This window comes from Meleagris gallopavo, chromosome 2 (genome assembly GCF_905368555.1).
Source record: "Meleagris gallopavo chromosome 2, MGAL_WU_HG_1.1, whole genome shotgun sequence".
NCBI lineage: Eukaryota > Metazoa > Chordata > Aves > Galliformes > Phasianidae > Meleagris > Meleagris gallopavo.
The window spans coordinates 81,508,686-81,534,137 of NC_139405.1; the positions used below are offsets into that span (position 1 = coordinate 81,508,686).

A 25,452-nucleotide genomic window follows, 5' to 3' on the forward strand; every position below is an offset into this window, starting at 1 on the left:
ACAAACATGGAGAGGTCTCACATGTAACAGTAATATTTATGGTGCCATTCACATTGTCAGACAAGCATGCAGAAGCTGGGAACTGACGATGCTGCTCTGGTAAGTGTGCAGGGAGTGAGACTGCTGCTCCAGGGCCACCACATACATCTGAGGCAGGGCTGAGATCAGAATCACAGAAGTTGGAAGGGACCTCAAGAGATCATTGAGTCCAACTCCTTTGCTAAAGCAAGTACCCTGCAATAGGTTGCACAGGTAGGCATCCAGATGGGTCTTGAATGTCTCCTTAGTAGGAGACTCCACAATCTCTCTGGGCAACCTCATGCTCCATCCATAAAGAAGTTATTCCACATGTTATTACAGAATTTCCTGTTCAAATTTTATGCCATTACTCCTTGTCCGGTCACAACAGACCACCAAGAAAAGCCTGGCCTTATCCATTTGCCTCCCACCTCCCTTTAGATATTTCTAAACATTTATCAGATCCAGAAATTCTGATTCCTGGCCTTGCATCCCAGGCTCAATGCACTGCATTATGTTGGTTTTCCCGATAACACTTAGACAAATAGATCTTGACATAAAGAAGCATAGAAGCATAGTAGCCTCTCAGTAAATTGAGCAGGGTTGTTCAATTCCTGTGATTTGTGTCTGCCTTGTGCTTGCTCCCAGTAATCTCAGTAACTATTGTGTATTTACTGTGGAACTCACAGCCTGAAGCATGCTAGACTTCATGTAAAGCAGAAATAAGCCTACTTAACATACATTTTCTTCTTGTTAGATTGAGATCTGCAAATATCAAATAGCAAAGAAAATTTGCTTCATTCCTCTTAAAAAAAAAAATCTCCATCCTCACCAACTGTAGCCTTTTTCTCCAAGCTTGTTTGATTTAGAATTAAAAAAAAAATGGGAAAAGTCCCATGGATTACAGTTCAAGTACAATTGCTTTCAATGAAATTACCAGGTAACATCTTTTCATAATCAGATTCTGATATCTGAATGTGTAAAAAAAAAAAATATGCAAAGGTATGTCTGAAGGCTAGAATAAATTCTGCCAAGAAAATAATTTAGAGAGTTTTGTGCTAGAAAACTGGTTTCTGAGCATCTGCAATAGTCTAAGGTCATTGCCATTGCTACAACCCAGTAAACCTCAGAAATAACTGAGCATGGTTAGATGTAGACTAGAACCTTTTTTATGTTTCTGAACATCAGGAATCTCGTTTGCAGCTATCAGAGGCCCCTGCATGCTCTTATGGAGTGTCCTTGAAGTTCAGCAGTCCAGTTCAGAACACGTCAAGTTATTTAACAGCATTCCCCGCCCCTCTTTGTTCCTTGATGAAGTAGCACAATGTCATTTGTCAGAGAGCCAGAACTGGAGACATGCTGAATATGTGAATACCAAGGAAGTGGTTTCCTTAGCAATAACAGGCATGTGAAAATCAAAACTTCCTTTCCTCCTCATGTGACCTTTTTCAAAGCAATTCATGTTGAAGACAATGGAAGTGAATTCCAGGCACCCACAGTGTTCCTGCATTGCCAGTGATCTGCCGAACAGCAAAGTTATCTTACCTTTTTAATAAGGTATAATTATATTTTTCTTTAGCTGAACTCCACTAGGCATTTTGTGCACTCATGTGCACGATGTTGATTTTCCTGAAATAAAAATTTCCTAAAGCCGTAGAAACAAATACATAGAAAGTTGCTTAGCAATTTTTTTGCCAACGTGGATTGAAACTTATGTGTGACACTGAAGTCCTTTCTATTGAGAGGAAATGATGGCCTGAAAACTCTTACCAGTTGGTTTTAACAGCTGGACCTCCCTGGATGCAGCACCAGTTACAGAAGATAGTTCACCTACTTTATATGTGGTAAAAATCAGTATTCCTTCTGAAAGCCTGTAAAAAGAAAGTAGAGAGGGAGGCTATTTATGAAGGCAAACCAACGAGAGATGGCATTCACCTCACCCATCCCGCACACTGCCGCGCTATCAATCCTCTGTTGCTATTCCAGAATTGATGGGAAGTTTAATGGAGAGAGCCCTCCAGCAGCTGAGAGCATGCCCCTAGCAACTGGCAGAGAGATATGCTCCAGTTCCCAGAGCCTGCGGATCTCCATCTTGCTTTAGCCACACCTGCTGGGCTTTTGTTGTTCGGGATTTTTTTCCCCTCAATTTCGGGATTTAGTCTTAAACTCCAGATGACGTGATTTTTTTTCAGGAATTGAAATGTGGATAGCTGAGTTAGGAGCTGGTCCCGCTAAGCAGGAGAAGAAATCTGAGACTTCATCTGAAGGTGTCTGTGAAGCTGGGGCAGGGACATAGCACAGATTTGGAGCCTGAATGTCTGAAAGAAAATAGGCGATCTGTCTGCTCTAACGGGGTCTGGTGCATTTCTGCTGTGTGCTGGCTGCACCAAGGCACAACTCGCTGCCCAGCCAAGCATCTGTGTCCTGCAGTGTGCGCTTACCTGCACTGAGCTGTCACTGAATTGCCAGGCCTGCCTTGGCAAGCTGTCACAGTGAACATGGCCATGCCTAGTGCCAGGTGCTGCACAAACAGTAAATGATGCTCCTGTGGCTGCTGAAAGCGTGCTGTCAAGGAGGCACCCAAGAAAGGTGCTCTGTCTCAAAAAAGAGGTGGAATAAAGGTTTAGGAACAGCGTGGAAAATGCTGTTCAGCAGAGGAAGGACAGCAGTGGGCTGCCCACGAGTTGTCCACCAAAAACTCTACGGGAAAGGATAAGGAGAGTGGGTCAAAGCCACGTGCTGTACCCTGGCAGCAGTACCCAGGCTCCAAACAATAAACCATGCCGATTTTATTTGTTGCCAGTGGCTGAGCTGGATTTGTTCCATGGGTAGACATCCCTGTGTTGCTTTCTTTTAATTCCGTTTTGCTTTGGACATGTTAAGGCAGGCTTTATTTCTTTTTTTGTGTGTCATTTAGCTTGATAAATATCTTCAAAAAATGACAAATGTTTTCTAAGTAAATATTCTTTATAAGTATGTTCCTTTTGGGGAAAATCTGTCCAAATGCCTTCTGATCTCTTCTTTCAAAGGACAGATAACACATTCAGGATATGCAAGCACCTCCTGTGTAGTCCTGTTACTTTTCCCCCTTTCTTCTTACATGTTTCAGTTTTAAAATTGTTCCTATAGGCCATAATAAGTCAAGCTATAAAGAAAATATATTTGATGTCTTTTGAAAAATAACAAGCTGTATCCTTTACAGGAAATTTGGGTTGAGGCATGCTAGACTAACTTTTGTCATGTTCTTTTTAATCTCACTTAAGAGAGACACATTTCAGCCATTGGAGCACTTGCTGAAACAATTTAATGAAACAGATTTCAGATTCTGTAGCTGCTAGAAACTGTTTAGCATAGAGTCATTTTGTCAGCACTGCCTTTCAACATGCTGTTCTGCTTTTGTGATATCCACCCAGGAGTCCAGTGCTGGTCCCAAGCAGTGAGGAGCACGATGACCCGATGCATATGTCACCACGAGTTCCTTCCACCTCAGCCCATTCACAGCATTGCGGAATAAACATAGGTATTAAATTATTCAGCTGATGGAAAAAGAAATACAGTTCACATCTGAATCCGTGTATTTCAAAGTTCCTAGGCTTCATTTTTTGAGGAGTACATTTTAACACTACTCTGGTATCTAGGAGATTGGAGTCCAAGCTCAGGCAGCACTACATGCCACAGGAGTCACCCAGCTGTTACACTGCATCCAGCTTAGCACACTTGTGAAATGTGCCCAGAAATGACTATGAAAGTTGTGATAATCAGCCCTATTTTTCTAGATTGGAAGAGTTGCTCTGGCTGAAATACCAGCAGAAGGGCTCCTCCAGCAACCACATACGAAGACAGGACACAGAGAAAGGAGTAGAAAGTAGGGATGAGGATGGGATGTGGGGAAGAGCTGGGATAAGCGCTGAGCAGCACTGGTTGCAGCCTTCCTCGCAGCACAGGCACACAACCTCTCCCCTTTTGGGTCCTTTAGTGTCTGAGAGCCACCAGACACACCTAGCGAGCTGACATGAGTGAAAAGTACCAGAACTTTTCTTTCTAATGATTAACTTGAAAGCATGCAATTGCCCATAGAAGATTGCTTATCTTCTCTTGTGGACGGCTTAAAGGCGCACAGAAATTCAGCGCCTCTGCCATTGCTGCTACTGAGACCTGAAGAACTGGTTCATTACCAGTTCTGCAGGTATACGTGTGGATATGGATCTTGCATCTTTGGTTTCGCTCATTCTTGGTGCTGGTCTCTCCACAAGGCAGATTTGTTCCTTGTCCCTGGCTCATTCCCTCCCGTAGACAGTCTTCGGGAAGAACACCTACCCCTGCAATATCATCTTGCATCAGCAGATCTCACAGAATTTTATAGAAAGAGAGGAAATGGAAGGAGTGAGGCGGATGTGGGGCAGCAGGCAGGGTGGGTGGCCAGTGCAGTGGCTAAATAGGTCACACTGCAGAGAATGTGTGGGAGAGGCACCGTGTGAAATAGTGTGGCGGATCCTGGAGCGATACCCAAACTTTCTAAACCCTGTGTGGCTGCCATTACTGCTGCGACCCACAGCACAGTGTCCTGGTTTTATCAGTATTCCATATCAAGACAGAGCTTTTCTTGTGCTGGTCCACATATGGAGAATGAGTTGCTGCTGTAAGCAAGCACGCTGCTTCAAGTGGCTGCAGTTTCTCTGGAGAACCTAAAGGCTTCACCTCTTATGCACCAATATCATACAAGCATCACCACGAGTACTTGGGGCTTTTCTGCTCTAGTTTTTGAAGAAAATTATTTATGAAAGCTACATTGAAAGAAAACCGTAACATCAAGCACTCACATTTTATGAAATGTGAGAATTACAGGTATGGCCTCTAATTCAACTCTTTTTTGTCATCACACGATACAATCCTTAATTTCATTCTACCAGCTACACTGTAAGAAAAATGTTAATGCCAGCTTTTACTGGTAACTTACTGCAGGAAATAACATGCTGAACACAAATGACATATTCAGTGATTTAATATTACCAAAGCAATAATGCAATAAGATACTGTCGTGTTTCTTGTTCGCTCCTCATTCTGTGTTTACTGTAAGAACGTTTTAATGAACAGCATAGAAGGAGCTTGAAAGCACATTTTGGCAAAAAAAAAAAGATGCCTTGTCCACGAGAAAAGCAGTCTCAGGCAAAGGCAAAGGCTGCAGACTGATTACTTTGCTTTCTTGTCCCGGACATTCAGCTAGAGAAGTTTTATGAAACTCGTTTGATAAGTAAGTGAGAACTGAGCAGCTTGCATTGCAATGCAGAATTATCAGTTTGTGCTGTTTGATGTTCAGTGGCACCTCCCCAACATACAGAGGGCACTGACCCCTCAAAGCTTGTGCATAGCGCATATGCTAAAATTACACATGTGAGAGAAGTGCATAGCAGGGAAAGGGCAACGCTCTGAGCATATCCGCTTGCTGCTGCCTCTAACTGTCCCTGACACCATCTGAGTCTCAACTCAGCAAAGCTAAGCATGTTTAAGGCAGTCTAAAATTGAGTAAATCCCAGTTCTTGTCTACAGTGTTTCATGTTCTCTCTTTTTTTTTTTTTTTTTTTTGCTTCTGGCAAAATGTGCAAAGAGCTATAGGCTTTTACTGTTCTCTTATATTACAAATACAGTTTCTATTGAATTGAAATACATAAGATCTTGTATCAGGAGAATGTTTCTATGTCTTCAGAGACATTTGTTCTAGTCATAATGTAATTGTTTGCTTTTGAGTGCTACATTCTCTTGCTCTTTACTAAAACCAAGCGGCAGTAACTGAACTGTCCTGTTGCCTTCGGCAATACAACGTAAGAAGTCACACCCAAGCTGCTGCTGCTATTTTAAACCCATGTTAGTGGCACAAGGACCACAGTCTCAGGTATAGGAGCAGCCCAGCTAGGCCCTTCGCTCTTCAAACAACAACTCAAAGTCATGCTGCCCTTATTGTTGGCCTTCAGTACTCAAGGTTTCCCTCATGCCTGGCTTCCCTTTGACTTCATGGCTAAGGTTTCAGCTAACGATGCTATCAGACAATAGCAGAACACAATTCAAAACAACTGCTGGAAAATCTTTACCCTGTTCCAGAGCTGCCAAGCTGGGACAAAAGCAGAGCTGCAGTACTTACTGTGCAGTGAGCAGAGCCACTGAGGCTCTCAGGCCTAGAGCTGTATGTGCGTTTGCTCATTGTGCACTTAGTTTTTGTTCTTTCAAAAAAGGATTGCAAAGAGTTTATAACACAACTAGAAAACATACAGAGCTTCTACATCTTTTGAGAATTCACTATAAGCTTTTTTTTTTTTTTTTTACTTTTTTTTCCCCCAGCTTTTTCAACCACAGCATTTCTCAGGAATTGAAGGCGATCCCTTACTATACAGCACACCAGCTATGTCAGAACACTTCTTTTTTCTTCTTGGTCTTAGTAAATTCAGCTCATGCCAACTTTCAGACACTTAAGTCACCAAACTTGTATCCAGACTGAGCACTGAATGCTTGCTGCAATGGCCCCTCTCTATCTTAGTTAGAAAGGTGTCCATCAGCCTTGCAAGCCTGGATTTTTTGGGGAGAAAAAAATGGAGAAGGAAAAGGAGTGAAAAGATGTCTCAGAAGATCTAGTTACTCTCTATGTAAACAGTAAAATTTGAGTTGGGAAGGGAAACAGAAAATTACCATTTTACAATTGAATTTTTATTTGGAGAAAAGGATGGTGGAACATCATCTTGATGTATCCATCAAGATTCAAGTTGATGTCCCATGGGGATGCCTGTAATATCCCCAGTAACTTCCTTCTTTCTCTGTAATTATGAATATTATGGTTTAACTTCATACAGTTGCTGATATAACCTATCAGCATCATTCTTATTAAGGTTTATTCTTAGAAAAAGAACAACTGTTTTCTTAAATTTCTTTCCTCAAATGGGAAAAAGTATTATCATTCCTGAATCCACCCATCTGGAGTACTGTGTTCAGGTCTGGAGCCCCCAGTACAAGAAAGACAGGGAGCTGTTGGAGAGGGTCCAGAGGAGGGCCACAAAGATGATCAGAGGACTGGAGCACCTCCCCTACGAAGACAGGCTGAGGGAGCTGGGCTTGTTCAGCCTGGAGAAAAGAAGACTCTGGGGTGACCTCATTGCAACCTTTTGTACCTAAAGGGAGCCTACAAACAGGAGGGGAATCAAGTCTTTGAAAGGGTTGACAATTGCAGGACAAGGGGAAATGGTTTTAAGTTGAGGGAGGGGAGATTTAGGTTGGATGTCAGGGGGAAGTTCTTTACTATGAGAGTGGTGAAGTGTTCAAGGCCAGGTTGGATGGGGCCCTGGGCAGCCTGGTCTAGTATTAAATGTGAAGATTGGTGGTCCTGCATGTGGCAGGGGGGTTGGAGATTCATGATCCTTCAGGTCCCTTCCAACCCTGGCCATTCTGTGATTCTGTGATTCACCAGAGCAGAGATTTCTGATTATTCAGAGCAGAGGAAATGGGAAGCATGCACAGGACAAAACAAGCATCAGCAGCTAGACAGCTGATGGGTGATGGCTCTACTGATTGCATTCCTAACAGTCTCAGTGTTCTTGTGTTCTTTCCTCAATCCTTGTCTGTTGTTCAGCTGTCCTCCTCTGCAATTTAGATCATAGACTTTTGGGACTAGAGACAATCCAGCTTGCAATATTCTGTGATTCTGTACCTCATTAATGTGAGATCTGTCGAGTATACATGGCTCTGAGCAGACCAAAAGTTTGATTCTGCTCCTTAAGAAGATTGTTGCAGTGTTCAGCTAAGCCTACCAGTGGTAGCAAGCATTTACCTTTGCAGTCAGTACATCATATCTAGACATTTTGTTAGGGAACTTGCTCTTTTTTTTTTTTTTTTTTTGCTAGCATAAATTCTAATACAGCATTGTATGGAGTTAAACTGTACTATTCATAATTACATAGAGAGAATAGGATAACTGGGGATATTATAGGCATCCAGTGGGGCATCAAATTGAATCTTTGTGAATACACGAAGAGAAATATTTTTTTAATTGAGACCTGGAGCTAAAAACTCACTTTTGATTAAATTGCTAAGTAGCATTTTTTAAGTGATTTTAATTTTACTTTGAGTAACAGTAACAAAAATGCAAGACAACACTCCTGTTACTCCGATCTTTTTTGAAGGCTATACAGTGCATGGTATACTGCTCCCTTATTATAACTCATCATGAGCATGACAGAAGTACAGAATTGGACATCTGCTGCTGCCCTGTTTATCAGTGAGGACACTTGAGAAAACTGATGTTTTTGAAGAAACCCGTCCAGCACTACAGACAACAGAGGAAGAAAAAGACCTAACCCCTCTCGCCCAAAACATACATATTCGCATTACATCTCCTGCAGATGAGAAGCCATCTCTTACATGGAGAAGAAAATGAAGTTTGGAATGGCATGTTCTTTTTTTGAATTACTGTTTCCATCAGAAATGAAACTGCAGAACTGCCCAATCATAGTGTTATTCACTTTGCAGATTCATTACGGCTCTTGACCAACCTACACCAGTTCCTCTCAGGATAGACTTATGAGACCGAGAAACTGGAGCTGTTCTCAAAGCTGGAATATGCAGTATGTTGTATTGCCAAAACGCATTGCTTGGTGGAGTGCTTACCTGTGTATCACTTAGCATACACATTCCCTTCTGGAGTAAGAAAGACACTGTAACAATTCCTCCCAAAAGTCCAGGCTATATAGCCATGCTGCTCCAAAGCAGAACATTGGGCAAAAAAAAAAACACAATCAAAAGGGATTGGTTTGAGATGGGAACAGCCAGAGACAAGGCAGAGAAGAGCAGTCACACTTGCAAGGGAAGGATGGGAAACACTGGCCTGAGAGAAACTTGAGGAACCCTGCTGGTAGAAAACAAGCTGGGAGGAAGCTGGGAATGAGTGTTGAAGAAGGTGTATTCTTCTACAAGGAAACTGGAAGGAAACAAGGACTCTGTCAGTGACATTCCCAACACAACCCTTAACTTGGCTTTCTGATGGAAATAACCCTTAAGGTCATGAGTACTCGCTGAAAAGAGATTTGAGCCATATTTCATGAACTTGGATCAAAAGAGGCAATAAGGTATCACTGGTTTTGCCCTTAACGTTCCAGTGTGTATTTCCTTCATTTAAAAACAATAACAACAACAACAAAAAACACAATAAAAGACTGCTTTTTCTTTTTCCCAGTCTCCCACACAACAGCTATGCCACAAATCAGATGCCATGTAGGGTCAGTTACTCTGATTTCCAAATGTCTTGTTTAATCTCCTCCTTCCCTTCTGTTCAGCTTTCCTTACAGTACAATAAACCCGAGATTTCATCTACCAGTCTGCATGTATACATTAGGTCCAGAACGTTGTTTGTATTTCTGATGACCTCTGGGGAGAATATATCAACAGTTTTTCATCTCAGTACAGCAATGAAAGTGAGTAAAACACAGTTGTTATGTCTCTGAGCAATGGGTTGGATGAGGAGATTATCTTCATAATTAAAAAAAAGCCCAGCCCCCACAAAGGTCTGAATGGCTCCTCTATTAATCACTACAAGGACACCATTTACTTACCACATTTGTGAGAAACATGCCATAACAAAGTAGACACTTCTTTTTTTTTCTAACTCAGAGGGCATTTCATTTGCAGACTGTAATGGCTTTCCCTCATAGATATTACAATAATAAAGTGAGACTGAAAGCATTCAGTAAATATAACCCTGCACAAATTACATATGTAACTGAACCTCATACATTTACCAAGCTATGCAGAGTGTGAAACAGTGCTCACGCAGCACCTGAGGGACCCAGCTGGGTGCCACCATCTGTGGCCGAGCAGCAGTGCCATTCTTGCTCTGAGTCTACAGAAACCTCCTCCCTGTGCAAGAGGGATACAAAACGTTGCTCTTACAGCGGGAATAGTTTGTGAGCAACCAGGAACTACCAGCACTCAGTCTGTGGCAGCTCATACTGCTGCTGCATGTCACCTGTGGGTCTGCTGTGATGGGTGGACATCTTTCATCCAGACATCGGGAAGCTGGACCTAACTGTTGCAGGAGGGATTTGGGGAGTACACAACTAAGTAGAAACAGAGTTTCTGCCACTGCCAGTCACCGAGGATTTAGAGCAAATTTATAAGGAAGGTGTAATTACACATGTGGAAGTTAGCGGGAAGTGGGATAAAATGCAACAAGAAACTGGCTGAAGGACAATGTCACACAGGGAAGTTCCCTCAGAGAAAGAAGCCCCATTAAATGTGAAGGTTGGCAGTCCTGCCTGTAGCATGGAGGTTGGAGATTCATGATCCTTCACGTCTCTTCCAACTCATGATTATGTGAGCAGAATCTTAGTATCCCTCACACTCCAAAGCCGTGGTAAAGACCCATTCAAGGCAGCTTTTATCAGTGGCAGAGACAACGATTACACAGACCTCCTCAGTTTGTCAGGCTACTCCGATCCGTACCAACTTCTCTCTCCTCAGCACAGCTGTCACCCTGTTTTTCTCCTGATTCCCGTTCTGCTCACCTGTTTCCTATCCTGTCTCATGGGAAGCAACTTATGGGAAGCAGCACAGCGTGTGAGAGCCCAGCGAAGGAGGTACGGGGCGCACACGAAGCCAGTACGCTACGCAGGAACACAACTCCCCCGTGCTATCTATGAGCCCACGCTAACCGAGGGCTGCACCGCTGCCCCCAGGCACCGCGGGCCGAAGCGAAGGCGTTCCCGCCTGCCCCATTGGCTCTCCCCGCGGGACTTCTCGCCGTTTCCCGGCGCTCCATTGGCCGGGTTGCCCCTTTCCCCCGAGCCAATTGGCGGAGCGGGACGGAATCCCCTCCGGAGCGGGGAGGCGGTGCTCGATCTCCGGGCGGGGGCGGGCACCTGCGGCCGGGGCGGCCCGGGCGCGGCGGGGGTTCGGCGGCGGGGGGAACAAAGAACATGGCGGGTGAAGGAGGAGCTGGGCCGGCCTCGCCGGGAAGCACGCGCCGGGGGAGGACAACGCGCGGCCCGGCCGCGCCTCGCCTCCTCCGCCCCTTCCCCGCCTCCTTGGTGGGGTCCGGGGGAGGCCGGCGGGGCGGGGCGGGACGGGGCGGGGCTGGGTGGGGCTGCCGGGAGCGGGGAGCTGCGTGCCGCAAGTTTTGCCCGGAGTGGCAAAGTTAGGCTCAGCTCAGGTGAGCAGCGGGAGGGTGGGCGGCGAGTGGGGGCAAGAGGGGCGCCGAGGGGCGGGACAACTTTTATTTTTTGGTATTATTATTATTGTTTCTTCTTCCCGAAACTTGAAATTTTGCACGGCGAGCGCGGCTGTCATACGGGCTGCAGCCTTGGGGACGCGGTGCAGCCCCGCCGCTCAGCAGGGCTGGGAGCCCTGGGCTCGTGCTGGAACGCAAACTTTTCTTTATTATCATTTCTGAGAGCACCGATCGGCCGGGCCTGCGTGCGGATGCGCCGGCACCGCTGCGTACCTCGGGGCCGGCTCGTAGCGCGGAGCTCTGGCTGCCGAACCGTGATTAACGCGCTCGGAATTAATTCTGACGGAGGTTGGAAATCCCGCCTCCCCCGCCGGGATGTACATCCGGGCAGCGCCGCGCGGATCAAAGCCCCTCCGCGTTCTTCTGTAGGAAAGCGCTCAGTCGGGGCGCTCCCGCTGCCGGCCCGCAGTCCGGGCTGTGCCGGGCAGGGCCGAGCGGCGCCTCCGCGCTTGGCCGAGCGGAACGGGAGGACGGCTGAGCCGTGCGGGCAGCCGCGTCGGGGCGGGTCGTTGTCATCTCTGCCCGTGTCGGGAGTGAAGCGGCGCCGGTTCTGTTGGGCACCGCTGACCGCACCGAAGAAGAATATCTCTTTAAAACGTGTTGACATTTAATTGACCTTTGGAAGTTCATTCTGTTAATCATACTCAAAGCGCCGGCGCTATGGTTGACTGATCCGGTGTTCTCGCGCTCGGCCGTGCTCGGCATGTAAATTCTGCGGCATAATTGCTACTTATTGAGCAAGAAGTTCTTTTCTTCTCCTGAAAATGAGCGAGTTTTGCGGTGTTTCTGGCTGAGTGCTACTTGTAGAGCACCGAATCAAATGCTTTCCTGTCGTTAGTTCTTGTGCAGGGTGGGACCTGGGGTTAGAGAGAAATTCCATTACTGAAGCTGTGTTTTTCTCCTTCCTGAGGCCTCAAACAGGGCAAGGTAACCTTGAAGGTTACTTCTGTGTCCTCTGTGAATCAAAGCACAGTGGTTCCCTCTTCTTTTTTCTTCTGTGTGCACGTGTTTCTCCAAAGCCTTTCTTCTCTCCTGCTGTTTGGATGCAGAAGCCCGAGTCAGAAGAGGTCCCAAAAGCAAAACAAAAAACTCCAGAAGTGAACGGTGTAAGCTGTGTGCTGCCTGTGTCACGGCTGGCGGCCCTAACTTTGTTCTGAGCTGTGTTTGTGCATACTGAAAAGTGTTACAGCTGAGAGGTCTGAGTAGACATCGGTTTGCTCTGTTTGCTTTCTGAAGGGTATGTTTCCCAGCGAGGCTGGTGCCAATGGTGGTGCTTTGCATGGCTGGAGACCTCTTGTGCCGTATGTTGTATTTATAAGTCTGTTTTTCATGGAAGGTGGGGGAAACACAAGAACTTAATGTAATGTAATATCTGTGCTTCCTAACAGATCGCTAGCTCTTTGCTGTTACACTTAAAACTGATTAAAAGTTTTTGCCCCGTTCCTGAAGCTGCTCAAAGCTGGGCTGGATGGGGCCCTGGGTAGCCTGGTCTGTTGGAGAGCAACCCTGTCCGCAGCAGGGGTTGGAACTAGATGGGCTTTAATGTCCCTTCCAACCTAAGCCATTCTGTGATCTTATTATAAAGCCTGACAGCTCTGAAGGTGCTCCTGCTGCAGTTCCCTCAGCTGTTCCTCGTACTGCTGTACCTGGAACTCCCCGCACAGCTCTGGAGTAGAGGTGATGCTTGCACTGCCTGGCAGCTCTCCTGGTGCTGTGTGTGTTGGGGGGGGGGCATGGGACTTGTTCCAGGTGCTTCTCCTAGCAGCAACCTATGCTGTGAGTATTGAGAGAGCTGCTCTAGTGGTAGAGTGCTGTTTGCTTAAGTACAATAGACACAAGTGTTGCATGTGATTAGTTATACTGAATCTTTAGAAAGCGGAGTGCGAGTAAATACTTCAAACACATTCCTCTGTTGCGACTGATGGGAGAAGGCAGTGAGGAACCCTGGGCAGTGCGAGGACTCATACACGTGGTTGCCTGGCTGGCAGCTGCCCCAATGCCTGCAAGCTCATGGCAGGCACCTGCACCTTCTGTGGGAGAAGCTGAAAGGCAGCGACCAGGGACAGCCATGGGCAGAGGGCCTGGAGCAGCCGGCAGGAGATCTGGGAGGTCTGACCTGCAGGTTGGCCTCTTTAGAAGCTCAGCCCTTTGCTCTAGCTGGATGAAAGTGTACAGCTGTTCCCATTTGCAGCTGCAAGCTCTGTCCTGCAGTTAGGTGCCTGAGTAGTCACTTTTCATTGCTTCCCCCACCCCAAGGCCAGGCCAGAAGCTTGTACCTGAGGATCTTTCTGCAGTTTGGGGCAGAGTTTCAGATGAGGTGCCCTCTGGGGGCAGGAATCCCAGGCTGAACCTCACCTACTGACATTGCAGGGCCGAGTGTGGAGTCCTCACAACAGAGATATCTTCAGCTGTGGAGTGAGGCCTGAGGGAGAGCTGATGAGATGTGAATCTGGATGCTTCCTGTCCCGGTGCTTGTGCTGTGCTAAAAGGCTTCTGGTATAGCCAGACCCTTCCCAAACTCATGGTTGTAATGTCAGGATTAAGGTTAGATCGTGGAAGGAAGTCGTGCCTCATAACACATTTTCATTTCAGCAGATGGGAGTGACAGTAAGGATGCTGAGAACTGAACAGAGCTTTGGACACACATTGGTGATTAGGACAGTTCTGTTGGTGCACGTGCCCTGGGCAGCAGGCTGTGTGCTCTGAGAGCTGTAGGCACTACAGGGTTACACGGCAGCCAAGCAGGCATGCTTGGAGTTCTATTCCTATCTAAAACTCTATCAGGCACCTAAACCCCTCAGGGTTAAGAGAGAGTCTTATGAAGGCAAGGTTGATGTTCTTTTTATCTGCATTCCTAGATTACTCTGAGAAGGGTAATGTGAAGTCATTCACTGAAGATTATGGCATTACATGAAAGGAATGTAACATTGGGCCATAAATTAACAGAAACCAGGAAAGCTCATTCTCAGCTCCTGCTCGTTTGTGCAGTAGTTTGCATGTGACCCATTTACACCAAGCACTTGTAGTGCAGAAATGTACCTTTTGTAACAACAGAACCTGCCCTGCCACTTACGTTTTGTGAAGGTTGTGTGCAAAGAAAAGTGTTCACTTTTAATTTTAGGTGTGTGGAAAAATAAGGTTTTGCATTATTCTCTAAAGCTGTTTTTGCCTGTCTTGCTTCATGTTGAGTAAAGCAGAGCAGTTGTGTGGCCTTGATGAGTGTTAGCCCAACGGATGCCTTTCTCCTGTAACACTGCATGAGATGAAGTGCTGTTGTAGATGAGTATAGTTGCATTTTAACATACCTGCTGGTAAAGGTGAGCCCAAGCCATCCTAATATGACTTGCCTGACATAATCCTAAGGGGATTAGTTATTAATACATTTGAGGGGGAAGAAAAGAAGTCTGTTCTTGCCTCAGTGTTTCTGTCCAGTGACACACGTGCTAAATTAAAGCTTTTTTGGGAAGTTGATTATAAACTTTCTCTGTGTCTACGCAGCAGTCCTTTTCTTGGAGCTGTCAAGATACATTCTAATAGCTCTAATTTTTAGCTGGCTACAAAGCTATATTTATTCACCAGGGACTTTCTGTGCTAATAAACATCAGAAAAATTTTGGTTAAAGACCTTTTTGCAGCTGGCCTCCTGTCCCCTTTTCTATAACTTCTGGGCAATTATTTCTAATGATCAAAAGCAAGATGTGTTTAAACCCCTTGTTTGCATCTGTAGGAAGCTGTGCAGGGATAACATTTAGTGAACATCACTGATTGCTATTCTGCTGTTTTTTTGTTTTTTTTTTTTCCCCCCTTGATGGAGATTCTCCCTTGGACTGAAACTGATAGGGGGCTTTTCTCAGCACGTTCATCTCTTCCTCCCTGTCCCACAGCTCTGTTGTGGCTGCAGCAAACTGGGGCTGGCTCTGCTTCTCCCCTCCATGCAACTTTTAGTGTGTGCACTCTTGGTCATGGCACTGCTGGTTTCTGTGCAGTGTATTCCTCTGCAGGTTAGTCATGGGGACTTAGCAGGGACATTTGTGTTGGTAAACCCCCATTCACTGCCTTAAGTGGTCAGTTAATGCATTCTCATCTCTTCCTAATGCTGAACCGTGTCTTTTTAGCTTGGAGGACCATTTTGTCAGCGTGCATCACTCTGCTTGGCTTCTGGAGAGCTGGGAGGAAAGAACTTTTCACATTGAGGTTAAGAGGAATCTAAAAGTGTAAGATTAACAGTTTCAGGTTCGTGACCCTGTCAGCGTGATGTCAGCATTTCGCCAATAAAGTGGAGTACTTAACGATCGTGGGAACAGCAAGCATTTTGCTACCTCGACGGTGATGCTTGGCCTCGTGCTGTAAGCCTGGTCATAGCCAGGGTGAGGGGAGGCTGCTGAGAATAAGTGAAGGGCTGGATTTCAGTAGCTGTATTGCACCTGATCTATTGTGTGCAAAGGTTAATGCATGTGCTGCATATAAAGTACAGTTTTGTTCCTTACATGTTACTTTTTTTACATATTTTACCTGCATAATGCTATGAATAAGCAAGCTTTTTCTAAGGCACTATTGCTTATGGTGTTGTTAACAGGGTTGCTTTCTGGAAGCATTGCTTAACATAGTATCCAGAAGTCATCTTGCATCCAGTATAAATTTCTGGCAATGTTCAGGTACCTTCAGGGCAAACACTGCACAACTGTAAGTGTAAGCTGAAGAGTGGCAGACTCTTCTGCAGAGTGTGGGGCTTTGCAGTTCTCTCTGTAGTACATGGAGTAAAAATGGCTCCGTGATCAGAGATTGTATTCATGTTGGTGTACTGGAGATGAATGGGAAACATTCAGATTATGCTAATTGTTTTGGGATTCCTTATGTCCTAACTGCATCTGAGCTCTGTAGGAGAGTGGTGATGACAGGAACAGAGAAGTGCCCTTCCCTGTTTCTGCAATGGAAGCTTCCCTCCTCTTCCATCCTTTCCAAATTAGTGCTTTGACCCTGGTTAAGGGGAAGCAGAGCCAGTTTCTGCCCCAGGAACCAGAAATATGAGGGTAAACATGGTGTGATATGGGTCACTTCACAACAATAAGAGCTAAGTTTCTGCATTTCTTCAAAACCACATTTTGTAAATGAGGGATGTGAGAAACATGGATTGGGAGGCTGTTTCCAAATCACAGGATGAAAGCGTCCTAGATATTCCTGTGGGATGCTAGTGTGAGTTTTGTTTGAAAATTGTTGTGGTTGGCTCAATCACAGAATCGCAGGGGTTGGAAGGGACCTCAAGAGGTCTTTGAGTCTAACCACCCTGCTAAAGCAGGTACCCTGCATTAGGTCACACGGGTAGGTGTCCAGATGCGTTTTGAGTATCTCCACAGATAGGAGACCCCACAGCCTCTCTGGGCAACCTGTTCCAGGGCTCAGTCACCTTACTGTAAAGAAGTTATTCTGATATTAGTACGGAACTTACTGTGTTCAAGTTTTAGCCATTACACCTTGTCCTATTGCTGCACACCACTGAGGAGAGCCTGGCCTCGTCTGTTTGCCTTCCACCTCCCTGTAGATATTGATGGACATTTATCAGGTTTCCCCTCAGTCTCTTTTCCCCAGACTGAACAGGCCCAGGTTACTCAGCCTTTCCTCATATGGGAGATGCTCCAGGCCCTTTATCATCTTTGTGGCCCTCTGCTGGACTTGTTCTAGGAGATCCTTTTTTTTTATTTCTATTTTTTTTATTTTTTTTTTTAACTGGAGCCCAGGACTGGACACAGGGGTGATGAGGAACCCCAAAGATGAATTTCTCTCATTTGGCCCCTCTCTTCCTGCAGTGTCCCCTGTGCAGGAGGCTTGTTGTTTCAGCAGGATAGCGTTGTCTTCAGCACAATATCCCCTATGTGGTCATCTTGCTTTTTCTTTAAGTACAGATAGTGAGGTCTGCTGTGTTGTGTTACAACTAAATTGTTACATCTCAGTAAATGGTTCTTACTGAACTTGGGAAATGTTGTGTTTGGGACTATTGGGAAATGCTCCTCCCAGATACTCATGGGAAGATGTTATTGCCAGTGAGGACTGTTTTCTTGTCTATTGTATGCTCTTTATTCAAATAAATAACCTTTCTGTTTATCTACATTCCATTCCTCTGAAATAGAAAACCATTGCCTAGAGTGTGCTACTGTGGAAACTGGTACAGAGGAGCAAACTTTGTATAACCTCAGCTGGTCCCTTGCTCTGTGGTGGCACCATGACTTGCATGTGTCTCTGATGTTTGATCCTGTGGTTTAATGCTCTGAGCCACCTGGGTGCAATTCACTTCTGCCAGTTGGTGTTAAGGGAATGGTGAGCATACTTCACCTTCCCTTCCATTGTTGGTACCTCAGGGACCAATGCTTTTGGGTTATGCAGAAGTGCTCTCAAGACTCTGAGTTCAACCATTGTATACTGAGTATAAATGTTGCTGATATCTCAACTTAATCTTTACTCCTTGCTGGAGCTGGTTGACAGAAAAAATACTGTTATCAAAAGCATAGTCCTTTGATGTGGCCACATAAAAAAAATTGCTTTCAGCACCTTCAAAAGGTGTAAGGAGTGCAAATTGATAAATGCTGTATTTTGATTATATATATATATTTCAGTTAATGAGCTCTACTTACTGTATTTCTTTCAATTTTATTATACACTCCTAACTAAGTGTCAACGGTTTACGGGCTGGTTCGGCCCGGTTCCGTGACTAGAAGGGCGGAGGGATCCGCGGATCCGCGCCCCCGGAAAAAAAAGAAAATAAGGGACCCCGAAATAATTGAAAACAGTGGCAACAATCTGAGGTAAAACAAAGTAATTTACTAAATATGGTATCAACAGAATTTTATAAGGAGAGAGAATGTGAAATTGATGGTGGATCGGCCTTACCACAACGCTGAGATGAGAAGCGCAGGCAGAGAAGCGCAGGCGAGAAGCGCAGGCAGAGAAGCGCAAGCGAAGCAGCGCAGGCAGAGAAGCGCAAGCGAAGCAGCGCAGGCAGAGAAGAGAGCATCAGGTGACCTTGCCGGGAGTTATATCTCCTCGCTGACCGCAAAGCCCCCTGGGGAAACGTAGCTGCTCTTCTCCGCTGGACAGGCACCCGGAACTTGAGCATCAGCAGTCAAACCCCCAGTACATTGCATGATGTTATGATGTGGAATACCGATAATGAAAAATCATGAAACCATGACATTCCACCCCTTATTCCACATCACTACATCATGCTTAATATAGACAAACAAAATATAAACACACGCACTAGGAATTACTGACTGCACTCCCTCAACATCAAGTTCCCTTGCGGTACACATTGAACATCCCCGTTTTCCTGCATCACCCACCAAGTGGACCCAGGTCCCTGGGCAAAAACAGTTCCACGAAGAGGTTTGTCCTTCTCAGAGGCTGGAATAACCCAAACTGCCTTTCCCAACATATTCTTTACATGTACAACAGGGACTTTATCTCCCTCTACGGTATGTAGGGAGCTGGACTGGGTTGGACCACCACGATTGATAGATCCTCTGGTATTGACTAACCAGGTGGCTTCTGCCAAATGCTTCTCCCAGTGCTTAAATGTACCGCCTCCCATTGCTTTCAGCATAGTTTTTAACAACCCATTGTATCGTTCAATCTTACCTGAGGCCGGTGCATGGTAGGGAATATGGTAAATCCACTCAATACCATGACCTTTAGCCCAGGTACCTACAAGAGAATTTTTAAAATGAGTCCCATTATCTGACTCAATTCTTTCTGGGGTACCATGTCGCCACAGGACTTGTGTCTCAAGACCTAGTATGGTATTTCGGGCGGTAGCGTGGGGTACTGCATAGGTTTCAAGCCACCCAGTTGTTGCCTCCACCATGGTGAGCACATAACGCTTACCATTACGAGATCGTGGCAAGGTGATATAGTCAACCTGCCATGCCTCCCCATATTTGTACTTTTGCCATCGCCCTTCCTCCCAGAGAGGTTTCATTCTCTTGGCTTGTTTAATTGTGGCACACGTGTCACAGTCGTGAATGATTTGCGCAATAGCATCCATAGTTAAATCCACCCCTCGGTCTCTAGCCCACTTATATGTCGCATCTCTCCCTTGATGGCCTGAGGTCTCATGGGCCCATCGGGCTAGAAATAATTCACCCTTGTTCTGCCAGTCCAGATCTATTTGGGCCACCTCAATTCTGGCAGCTCTGTCTACCTGATGGTTATTTTGCTGCTCTTCAGTAGCCCTATTCTTGGGCACATGGGCATCTACGTGACGCACCTTTATAACCATATTCTTTATTCGGGCAGCAATATCTTTCCACAGGTCAGCAGCCCAAATAGGTTTACCCTTTCTTTGCCAGTTGTTTTGCTCCCACTGCTGTAACCACCCCCATAGAGCATTTGCCACCATCCACGAGTCAGTGTAAACATAAAGCATTGGCCACCTCTCCCGTTCAGCAACATCCAAGGCCAGTTGGACAGCCTTTACCTCTGCAAATTGGCTCGATTCTCCTTTTCCTTCAGTGGCCTCTGCAACTTGTCGTGTGGGGCTCCACACAGCGGCTTTCCATCTGCGGTGTTTCCCCACAATACAACACGATCCATCTGTGAATAGGGCATATGTCTTCTCATTTTCGGGTAGTTCATTATATGGTGGGGCCTCTTTAGCACGTGATATCTCTTCTGCTGGCGGTGTTCCAAACTTTTTGCCTTCAGGCCAGTCCATGATCACCTCTAGGATTCCTGGACGGTTGAGATTCCCGATCCGCGCTCGCTGCGTAATCAGCGCAATCCACTTACTCCAAGTGGCATCAGTAGCATGATGGGTGGAGGGACCCTTTCCCTTGAACATCCAGTTCAGCACTGGCAGTCGAGGTGCCAGAAGGAGCTGTGTTTCTGTACCGATTACTTCGGAAGCAGCCCGAACCCCCTCATACGCGGCTAAGATCTCCTTCTCAGTTGGAGTGTAGCACTCTTCAGACCCTCTGTACGCCCGACTCCAGAATCCCAGGGGTCGGCCTCGGGTCTCTCCTGAGGCTCTTTGCCACAAACTCCAAGTGGGACCTTTCTCTCCAGCAGCAGTGTAGAGGATGTTCTTCGCATCCTGTTCCATCCGTACTGGCCCCAGGGCCACGGCACGGGCTATCTCTTGTTTAATCTGCTCAAAAGCCTGCTGCTGCTCAGGACCCCACATAAAATCATTCTTCTTCCGTGTCACCTGATAAAGGGGGCTTACAATGAGGCTGTAGTTTGGAACATGCATTCTCCAAAAACCCACTACACCCAGGAACGATTGTGTCTCTTTCTTATTAGTGGGTGGAGACATGGCACTGATTTTGTTGATCACATCTGTTGGGATGTGACGACGGCCATCTTGCCACTTTATACCTAGGAACTGAATTTCCTGGGCAGGCCCTTTCACTTTGCTTCGCTTAATAGCGAAACCAGCACGCAGAAGGATCTGGATTATTTGCTCTCCTTTCTCAAAAACTTCCTTTGCTGTGTTGCCCCACACGATGATGTCATCAATATACTGTAAGTGCTCAGGAGCACCTCCCTGTTCCAGTGCAGCTTGGATCAACCCATGGCAAATGGTTGGGCTATGTTTCCACCCCTGGGGCAAACGATTCCAGGTATACTGAATGCCCCTCCAGGTGAAAGCAAACTGTGGCCTAGATTCTTTGGTCAAAGGAATGGAGAAAAAGGCGTTAGCAATATCAATGGTGGCGTACCATTTGGCTGCCTTTGACTCCAATTCATATTGGAGTTCTAACATATCTGGCACAGCAGCACTCAATGGGGGTGTGACTTCATTCAGGCCACGGTAGTCCACCGTCAGCCTCCATTCTCCACTGGCTTTACGCACTGGCCATATGGGGCTGTTAAAAGGTGAGTGAGTCTTGCTAATCACTCCCTGATTCTCTAGTTGGTGAATCAGCTTCTGAATGGGGAGCAAGGAATCCCTGTTGGTGCGGTACTGCCGTCTGTGCACCGTTTTTGTAGCAATCGGTACTTGTTGCTCTTTCACTCGTAGCAACCCCACGGCAGATGGATCTTCTGACAGGCCAGGCAAAATAGACAACTGCTTAACACCTTCTGTGTCTACAGCAGCTATTCCAAAGGCCCATCGATACCCTTTGGGATCCTTAAAATATCCCCTTCTGAGGTAATCAATACCAAGTATGCATGGAGCCCCTGGGCCAGTCACAATAGGGTGCTTTTGCCAGTCTTTACCAGTGAGGCTGATTTCGGCCTCCAACATAGTTAGCTCTTGGGAACCTCCAGTCACCCCATGAATATAAATTGATTTTGTCCCTTGGTGACTTGAGGGCATTAGAGTGCACTGTGCACCAGTATCCACCAGGGCCTTATATTTTCGTGATTCTGATGTGCCAGGCCATCTAATCCACACAGTCCAATAAACTCTATTATCCCTTTCCCCCCCCTGGCTGGGGGCAGGGCCCCTCTATTTGTTACCTTCATTGTCTGCAGCAACTGGAGCAATCACCTTTTTGGAGAAGTTCACCTTGGTGGTTGATTTGTCTTGTAACTCTCTTACCCGTGCTTGAAGTACAGGAGTAGGTTGTTTATGCCACTCCTTCATATCTTCTCCATGGTCACGTAGGTAATGCCACAAGGCAAAACGTGATGTGGTCTTACTGTTGTCACTTGCTCGAGCAGGAGAACGTCTTCTTTTGATGGCTGAGACATTAGATGCCACCGGCTGGGAGGAAATCAAGTTGATGAGCCCCTCCAATAGGCTGTTTTGGGAATTCTGGTCCCCATTTGATGTATCCGTTACCTCCATGGATTTATCAGCTTCAGGCACGGTTGATAGTTTGTCTATTATATCTTCTTGTTTGTTTTCCATTCTGTCCAGCTTTTCAGCTACCTTTGTAATGGCTGAAACACAAGCTCGCAGAGGGCTTAAATGTAACTCAAAGTCTTGAAGTTTATTAACCAATTCACTTATAAGGGGTCTTCTTTCCCCTCTGCCATACATTGCTGCAAATGTGCTGGCGTACCTTTCTGGTGCGGTCTTTGTGAATGTACGCCACATGTTTGGTGTACACCTGACTCTCTCGGGATCATGCTCTTGGTCTGGCTCGTCAGGAATGAAATCGGGGCTATGTAGCATTTCCACCACAGCATATTCTCTTAAATAACAGATGCCTTCTTCCATATCAGCCCATTTCTTTTTCTCAGGCATCAGATCATCTTTGAAGGGGTATCTTTCTTTTACAGCTAACAACATCCGCTTCCAGAGGGTAAAGGCCTGGTTCTGGCATGTACTAATACCTCTGTCAATGGCTGAGTCCCTGGCAATGCCACCCAGTTGGCGAGCTTCTCTACTATCCAGCCACACACTGTTGGCCCCATTGTCCCAACATCGAAGTAACCAAGTGGCAATAGGCTCATTTGGGTGACGTGAAAAGTCTTTTCTCAGACTTCGAATTTCATTCATTTTCAGAGATCGATCAACAATAGTAACGATATCTTGCTCACCTCTTACTCTTTCGGGACTTCTTGTTGCCCTCATTGGCGCTGGTGACCGTGGTCTTACTGAGGGCCCCTCCCCTGGACTTAGGGGTGCTTCTTGTGGATCTTGGAGCCACTCCTCTGGACCTCTCTCCTCTTCTTTCTTCTCTTCTAACTGAGTCGAGATTCGTTTCATTTTCCGTCCTCTTACAGGGGCAAGTGACATCAATTGTGGTGCTTCTTGTAGTTGATCAGGTTGGTCAGTTCCAATGCTCTCATCCTCCAGTTCAGCTCGGAGCCTGTCTCGTTCGATTATGAGAGTATCTAGCTCAGATTGGAGGGTGTCTTGTTGAGATTGAAGACTGTTGAGTTTGGATTGCAGGGAGTCTCTCTCAATTCGGAGGGCATCTCTCTCAGATTGGAGGCTGTTTCTCTCGACCAGGAGACTCTCTCGCTCATTTTGCACTGTTTCCCTGAGACTCTCCTTTTCAATTTCACAAACTCTCTCCCTCTCCAGGATAGTATTGAATAAGGCCCGGTAAGCATTAGCCAGGCCCCAAATAATTTGGGCCTCCTCAGATCTTCCTGAGCCGCGACATTCCTGTCTCAAATATCTGTTTAAATTTTCAGGGTCTTTCAGGTGTTCTGGAGTAAAGTTCCATGACACCGAAGATTTCCATCTCTCTAAAGTCTCACCCAGGCCTCTCCACATTCCCTGCCACTCAGTATTTACTGGTTTTGGGGCAGACTTCCTCAAAATATAATAAATACTAATAATAAGTGAAATGGTGAGCAGTACATTCACGGAGATTAATAACGTGATCAGGTGAGCATTGAAAATCCACATAAAGAATTCAAAGGAGAGGCTGGAAACCTGCTTAAAAATCCCCAACCCTGTAAAATTAGCAGCTCCCTCTGGAATGGTATGCCACATAATATGCAGATGCCACATAGTTATTTCCATCCATGTTTTCAATTGGCTATATATACCTATTGCTCCATAGAGCAAAGTGGTGAACTTAATTAAGGCCCAGTATGTTTTTAGCATTAAGAAAGAAGAGACAGTGGCATGCAGCCCCTTAAAAGGCAGTTTCAGTAGAGAAAGCATTTTTTCTCTTTTTTTTTTTTTTTTCTTTTACAGAAACAAGATAGCAAGGCTCAAAGTTTACAAATATCCTAGAGTATTGGCCGTCCGCCTGGACTTTTCAAGGTCACGCTTTCAGACAGTACTGGTGAAACAGATAAACTTTCCCAATGAAGCTGTCTGAGAGCGGAGAGAGAGATTTGTTCAAAAAGCTAAAAAGCAACTGTTGCCCGCATTCTCCACCAAGAATGTCAACGGTTTACGGGCTGGTTCGGCCCGGTTCCGTGACTAGAAGGGCGGAGGGATCCGCGGATCCGCGCCCCCGGAAAAAAAAGAAAATAAGGGACCCCGAAATAATTGAAAACAGTGGCAACAATCTGAGGTAAAACAAAGTAATTTACTAAATATGGTATCAACAGAATTTTATAAGGAGAGAGAATGTGAAATTGATGGTGGATCGGCCTTACCACAACGCTGAGATGAGAAGCGCAGGCAGAGAAGCGCAGGCGAGAAGCGCAGGCAGAGAAGCGCAAGCGAAGCAGCGCAGGCAGAGAAGCGCAAGCGAAGCAGCGCAGGCAGAGAAGAGAGCATCAGGTGACCTTGCCGGGAGTTATATCTCCTCGCTGACCGCAAAGCCCCCTGGGGAAACGTAGCTGCTCTTCTCCGCTGGACAGGCACCCGGAACTTGAGCATCAGCAGTCAAACCCCCAGTACATTGCATGATGTTATGATGTGGAATACCGATAATGAAAAAATCATGAAACCATGACACTAAGGTTTCAGAACTGTTGAATGCATATCTTTTTCCTTCTGCAGACTGGGTTATTTTCGTTCCCATTATTGTATTATTTTCATGCTCTTCTCATCTGAATGTCTTTCTCTCTTTTGTTGTTATTCTCCTAATAATCTGATTCTGTCCTGTGCGTTCATCCATCCATCTGCAGAGGGGTTCTGTACGTCCCTTTTCCTCCAGAAATGAATGTGTGAATTAATTCCTTCTCTGCGTCGGAGACTTAACTAAAAGGAATCTGGGGATTTTTGCTTTTCTGAGATGATGCTTAGTCACAGATTTATTGTGGTTTGGGTTATACAATCTGTTTATTTCTTTAAATAATAAATAGGGAAGTTTATTATGCCCCTCTGTGATGAGAAAGTTAACTTCTTCAGTATAGTTTCTGCATACTTATACTACCTAGGCAGTTAATGTTTATCTCCTCTAATAAAGACAGAGTTATAATCAAAGATAGTATGTCACATTGAGCACATTTTAGGTTTTAAATGAATGTACCAAAAAAGGACACTGCTTAAATAATTGTTGTTAAAAGCTATCTAACTTCTTGCAGACAGTCTTAATAATGAGAATTCTGTGATCTGAATTTCTGGAATTACAATAACTTCTGTTTATATGTGTGCTGCAGGTTCCTGGAAACTTGAGGAGCAATCTTCAGTGCCTGAAGAATGCAGTTCTCACCGGATGTGTGTATCCTACATTAAGGGGAACAGAAGCAGGATCAGCTGGTGTCCAGGAAGTAAGTTCTTGTTCTTTCTCCAGACTTGTTGCTGCTGAGGTACTTGTTGTTCCAAGATGTGTAATACGCAGTCATGATCCTTCACCTAGATGTGCTGGATTAAAA

The 25,452-nt window shown here is 45.7% G+C and overlaps 2 long non-coding RNA genes across 3 annotated transcripts in view; one reads left to right on the forward strand and one right to left on the reverse strand.

The window, feature by feature from the left end:
* LOC146545066 (uncharacterized) overlaps positions 1-11,117 on the reverse strand; it is a 16,232-nt gene extending 5,115 nt beyond the window's left edge. The window contains exon 1 of the long non-coding RNA XR_014881551.1: positions 1,789-11,117. This is a non-coding gene — a long non-coding RNA (uncharacterized LOC146545066). The remainder of the gene's footprint in view (positions 1-1,788) is intronic.
* The window catches only part of LOC104909928 (uncharacterized), a 70,349-nt gene continuing 55,855 nt past the window's right edge, over positions 10,959-25,452 (forward strand). Inside the window, exons 1-2 of one of the 2 annotated variants that reach the window (XR_014881549.1) lie at positions 10,959-11,200; positions 25,237-25,347. This is a non-coding gene — a long non-coding RNA (uncharacterized LOC104909928). The remainder of the gene's footprint in view (positions 11,201-25,236; positions 25,348-25,452) is intronic. The other variant, XR_014881550.1, reaches the window with a different exon arrangement.